This window comes from Lipophrys pholis (genome assembly GCF_963383615.2).
Source record: "Lipophrys pholis genome assembly, chromosome: 8".
NCBI classification, from domain to species: Eukaryota; Metazoa; Chordata; class Actinopteri; order Blenniiformes; family Blenniidae; genus Lipophrys; species Lipophrys pholis.
Window position 1 is genome coordinate 23,129,675 of NC_137630.1, and position 6,793 is coordinate 23,136,467.

The window sequence follows — 6,793 nt, forward strand, 5'->3', positions numbered from 1 at the left end:
TTTATGGGGTCAAACTGTGTTGTACACCCACGGGAGAGAAATATGAGGTCGACTGAACTCAGGTTCATACCACTACTGACCCACTCACATGATCATGAATAACATGGACTTCTAAGGTTGTTACTCACCACTGCACTCTTGCCCTGTAGAGGAGTCGATAGTAATAAGAATAGGGAAGAAGAGTAAAATTATCATCACAGTATTTTGCATTAGCTTTTCTTCCACACATGTAGTGCAAATGACAAAGATTGCATAACACATTACCCCGAGCCCTCAGCACTATTATGTCTGTTTTAGCAATTACCGCATCAGAAAGAAATTATCCCTTGTCTCATTCCAACAGCTAAATGTGCTGGTTTCCGTTTGAAACTGTACACTTTTAACACCCTCGACATAAAAACAAATCAGCTATGTCATAAAAAAGCAATGAGAGAACAGAAATGAATCTATGAATGCTTTTTGCCGTGTGGTTTCATGCCATCTGAGGCCCTCAGACTCCAGAAAGAGATGTCCTCATGTTGCCAGCAGAGGCCAAATGGTCTGTTCCCCCACAGTAGTTAACCCCTCCTGACTCTTCTGGCGCGAGAAACTCTCAGAGCAGTAATGGCTCTCAGCTTGTGAGATAATGTCATCTGACACGCACTGATTTGCAAGAGCTAATTGCACCCCACACTGTTGTAATTTCTCATTCATGCATGTTTGACTGGTGACTTATGCCACTAATAACTGCATAAGTCGGACTACACCTCAACCTCGGAATATTCTACCTAATGGGCATTTTTTTTTTACTTTTTCAGATCAGGAATATCAAATTAAATTTGAATGCACAATGTTTATTATTTGTTCTCTGACCAGAGAGGTCTTTCTTGCCTCAGGTCTTTTGACAATAAAACTGTCTGGATGTTCTTCAGGGTTTTCATTGCCAGTGATAGTGACATCATTGTCTACATGGGGGCCCCAAACGCAGCAGGCTTTAATGTTATCTGTCCATTGTGTGATACATTGTCCTGCTCCTCTCCCTTTGTTTAAACAGGTGCATCGGATAGTCTTTGTCATAACCTTTGTAAGGTCAGAAAGGCAATCGTGAAATGCCTGAAACTGATATATTGCATTTACATTAAGACTAATTGATCATGACTGGAATCATCCTCACATATAATCTCATTAGAGTATTGAGTAATGTGTGTTCTAGTTGACTCCCAGCAACTAGTACACACAAATACAATGTACCACATTATTCTGCCCTCTAACATTAGTGCTGACCAGCAAAAAAAAAAACCTGACGTGGCTAATGGCCAATAACCACTGAAAACCTTCTGAAAGAAATGGTTTTCTTGTGTACTCAAATATGTTTTCTATCAGTGCACTGCTCCAGGTCCCAAAGTTACAGTGTGAGGAGGAAGTCTTAAAGTAAACCAGCAAAGACACGGTACTGATGCTCAACGGGGGGGGGATACACTACGGGGGGGATTAGGACCCAAAAGAAATGTGGTGAAAGTGACTTTCCACCTGTGTGTTGTAAAGACTTTCCAGGCTCTAGTTAAACTGCATGTCTGCAGAGGGGAACTGGCCCATAGACCAACTTGTGGTTTAGCTACAGCAAAATAAGTTTCAATGTGGTTCACTTGTCAAATGAATATTTTACAGATTTTCAAGTATGTGTTAAAATTAAATATTAATTCAAATTAGGCTATCATTGTTATAAAATGACTTTGAGTATGTGTATGTATGAGTATGGGAGTGAATTTAATGACAAAGACGATGGTATTTAACATTCAATGCAGTTTAAATTCAATCTATTGACCAAGATTGTTCATGGTCACAAAGGCATAGAACTGCAAATGCAAAACCACTCAGCTCTATTCATCTAATGGCTGTAAATAGAAAAGGCAAGGGAATCTAAAGCATGTACTGGATTGTGTGAAAGGATTTAAGACTGTAATGTGCACTTGCCCAGTTCTCTCCATTTTATGTTATTTACACCATGTTGATTTGCAAATAAAAGCAAATAGTACTTCTCAAGAGTAAAATCATATTTAATGAAATTCTTTAACTTCTTATATTATGGTTTACTTAATAAAACATTGCCTGGGAATGAAGTGACTCCAAATATTGCAGAGTCAAGATTCTCACTGCATCTCTTATGACAAGCACTGTTTGTTAGTTATCTTTCGAGCCATTCTGACCTCTTTTACATTTCTTGGAACACCCAAGAATTGCTCCCTGAGGCAAAGCTGATTTCACTGGATAGTGACACCTTTTATTATGCCTACCTACAGCAGTTTTTACTGTCTCACACCTTGGGGACCTTTATGCTGTGTACTTCCCAAACTATGTGAAGCAGTGACCCTTCCAGAGCCCATTACATTTCTGTTAAAAGCAGAGCAACCAGTTAAGAATATTGCCACTGTGTAAGTGCTACGGCTCCTCGCACACATTTGTTTGGGACGAGTGAAGCACGGTGGCCAAGAGAAGGTCCCCTTTTTCACAGCAGGAAGGATGTGACTGCCGATGCATGCCAGATGAGACGACACCAGACAAGATTGCAAAGCTGCTGCAGCCATTTGTGATGCATGGAAAATAGTTTCTGTGCAACATACGGGTGCTGCAGCATGTGTCTATTTGAAGAGCAGAGGTGAAAGCTTATAAGATTTCAGGTCTCGTATCCACCTGCATAACTACGGCTGCCCACTAGTAAAATGGGGGGGCTATTATTCCTAACACAATAGGTGATTTAGTGTATGGCAGGCAGGAATTTATTCGTGGAGATATCTGGGCAGAAACTGCTAACAAAACATTCCAACCATTATCTTTGCTATCACACCACGATCTACCAAAAGAGCTAAAATCATTGAAGCAAAATTCTTTTGGAATGGGTTCAGTTCTGCGCTAAGTGTTTTTTGTTTTAGTCCTGAACCTCATGCGAAGTACAGTCACTGAGCGTGACATTCAGGTATTGTTTTCCATGTTCACAGACATTACATCATTTACTCCTGACATCAGATGTAAGTGTGCTGCCCATAGAGCGAGAGCAAAGATGGATCTTAAAACGTAAGACTGAAGCCCTCATAGTGCAGCCTTGTCAAAATAAATGAAAGCGGTATTTCCTTCTCGGGTTTCATTCTCCACTGGCATCACTGTACCGAAGAAAGATATGTCATTTGATTTCAAACCGAGAAAAACCATGAAAAAGTCAGACCAAGTTGAAGCACTCATCAATTTAGACCACGTTTCCTCTTTAGTATGCACGCTCAGTGTGTATATCACAGATTGCTGCAGCTGGAACTATATGGTTGTTATTTAAGTGAGCCTACTTGAACACACCACCAGCCAGGGATGGGCTTTTATTGCTAATGCTCTCTGACTCAAACAATATGTCACCTTTGGCACAAGGCAGCATTATGCAAACCACTTCAAAACCATCGTGTATTCTCCAATCAAGTTGTGCATCTTTGTGTCCACAAGTGGCACAATCCTCGAGGAGCATTGCTGTAATGTCTTCAAAGCAGATGAGAGTTTGGATCAGAAATAATGCTGCCAGTTGATCTCAGTGTGTATAATGAGCAATCTGTGAACAATTCATGTTTTATCTCCTGACCAATTTTATGGCCAGAAAATGATCTCCCATATAAACAAACCAGGGGGAAATTCATTTGAGATGTTTTTTAGATCTGCTCCTCATTTTACACTGCATTGAAACTTAGTTGTTATTTTGTAGAAAATCACAATCTTCGAAAGGAGCTTATTGTCTCCTAATTATTTTCATTTGCCTTGTAAGATGATATACAGGTAGCTGTCAGTGACACCTAGGGGTGAGAATTTGTGTATTGCATGTTCTTGACTGGAGGTTCAAATGGTCAACTAAATACAGATGTAAAGTGATGACTTCCAGTGTTCATGTGTGACGGATCTGATTCCGCAGGTCAAATTCACGTATTTTTAATACTGAAATACTGGACTAATTTTATGTTTAATTAGCTTCGCATCAAACATTTGGAACAAAAATGTACAACAAAAATATGCAAAGTTCACTTGTGTAAACCTGTCTAAACAAGTATTGAATTAAAATCATATCTTAATAGATTAATGATGAGCTGTTTGAATGGCTGGCTGCATGAATAAATGAATGACGCTTGGGTTGGACGTAATTGTTTTTTTTCTATCAGGTTTTTGTATTGATTTGTTATTGATAGTTTCAAAATATATACCTTTCATGTCATCGACTTTTGACCTGTGATGGACTCGCCACCTGTCGTTAGTCTGTCCTGCCTAGCAACCGCTGTCAGCTGTCAGCCACATGGCTCTAAGTTGGATGAAGAGGCTACAGAAGATAGCTAGATCAATAATAATTAATTTTTTGAGACCAAAAGACTAAACTGGGATGACAAAGGCCTCTGTTTATTTAATCTAAGTCAAGACAAATATTGTGGTGATGTTGATGGAGACTTTGTTTGCAGAGCTGACCAAACCTGAAAGCCTCAGCTTCTTCAGTGGCCACAGGCACCTTGCAAAAGTCTGAACTGGAGTTATTCATCAATAAATACTTTATTATTAATTTATTGTAGCAGTTTCTCCAAGTCAAGGTCTGTCAAAGTGTGTGCTGTGTGTATTGTTGAAGTGTTTGTTGGTAGTGGAGATGCTGTAGCTTCTTCTTTTTTTTTTTTTTTAACTAATATCGATTTTAGTTAATTTGGTTAACTTTTAAACATTTCATTTACAATAATCTTGCTTCTTAGGATACAAAAGTTAGTTAAGAGAGTAATGAAAAATAAATAAACCTTTTGAAGGTTTATGTTCACTGTGAGGCAAGCATTATGTACATTATCCATTATATTAAATAAATCTTGTGTGATTGTGTGTATACCACATGTAAATTTGTTGTGTAAAACTAAAGTTACACTGCTTAGGTTACTTAAAAATCATAAATTTTCATTTTTGAGGGTTTGGTCTTAATGTAATTACTAAATACACATTTTAAAATATATATATATGCATACTGTTCCTGAAATTGATATTACTGCTTGGCTTTTTGTGTGCTGTTAAACTTTCTTCTGGATCATTACGCTCTGTTGTGACTGATCACAGCAGATAGCATAACATTACAATGTGGTGTCAGTTTATTCATTTCAATAAATCGGTCTTCCATCCAAACATCCATCACTCCTCTATACCTGTCAGTTCGATTCAGTAATACAGACAAGCAGACTGTCCTGCACATTTTCAGTGTTTGGCTGCACCGGCACACCTGAATCCAATAAATGTGTCATCACTAAGCTCTGCAGAAAGCCAGATAATGAGCAACTCATTACAAACAGGTGTGTTGGACCAGAGACATGTTGGGGAAACATGTGGCCTTCCAGGATTCAACTCCTGGTAGAAGCAGCATAGTCGAGGGTCGCATGTCAGTTCATTTTAGTTTAATTTATCCATCTATTCTCATGATCGTTATATCCAAATAAGGCTCACGGGGAGCTGGAGCACCTTCCAGCTGACATTTGGAGAGGTAGAATACACCCTAGGATCCATCAGAAGTCAAATGCAGGACTAACACAAAAGGACAGGCGTTCCCTTTGTGCTACTCACACGCACATTCACACATATGGTCAATTTAGAAAGTTATTAGAATTTAGAGTCGCTCATTAACCTACTGACATGCAAGTCTTTGATATGCGTGGGAGGAAACGAAAACGAATGCAGGCAGACGGAGATTATGCATACTCCACACAGACAGGGCTGAGATTCAAACCCAGATGTTCTTCGGGTAAGAAGACAGTCCTGACCACTGTGGTGTCCCAGAAGGGTCACCACAATTCAAACGAAACTATTTAAATAACAATAAAAAACAAAACACAACATGACTGCATATCAGTTTTAAACATATGCACAAGTGTCAAACTATAGGTAAAGGCAGGGTACACTCCAGACAGGTCACTAAATCATCACAGGGCAAAAGCGGACTCACATTTTTGGTATTTTTTTTTTGTATTTATTTATTTCTTCGGTCAGTGGTCAACAAAATAAAATAAGCAGGAGCAATTTTTCATCCATAGGTTGACAGTTGTACAGACTGAAAGGGTTTAGGCTGAAGTTACACACTTATTTCGCCTAACCCAAAGTGAACTTTAAAATCACCAGTTATATTCAAATGGATGCTTTTGGATTGTGGGACAAAAATGGAGGACCCGAAGGAAACCCATGTATATATGCAAAGTCCACAGAGAAAGGATTTAAAGCCACAGACATCTTGCTACTAGACAAGAGCGCTCATTACTACGCCACTGTGCGGTCTCTAAAACGTCTTGTCCAACTGTGGTTTAAACTTGCCAGTCAAAACATTTCTTTACTACAGCTAAGAGTTCTGCAACGTAGGCCATGTGCCATGTCTTGTGCTTTGAAGTTGTGTTATGTCCCATGTGTCTTGTTCAATTACACAGTTTTATTCATGGAGAACCAAATATAACATGGCACCCCCCCCCCCAAAAATTTTTTTTTTTTAAATATTTTATGTGAGCAAGCATTGGCGAAAGTGAAGAAGAATAACTCTTCTTTTACCAGAAAGAAAGCCTTAGATGATCCTGATTCACAGGTGGCGGGATTTCTGTTTGCACTGGTTGGACTTATGGGATATCAAGAGAGTAAAAATAGGACATGGAGCAACAAACAAACAAACAAATTGACATCAGACAGAAGTGATGAATTGATCGGGGAAAGAGGCACAAAGATTACAAAAGTTTGGCTCCACAGTCAGCAATAGATATAGAGAGAAACAACAGCAAGAATAGAGCACAGACTA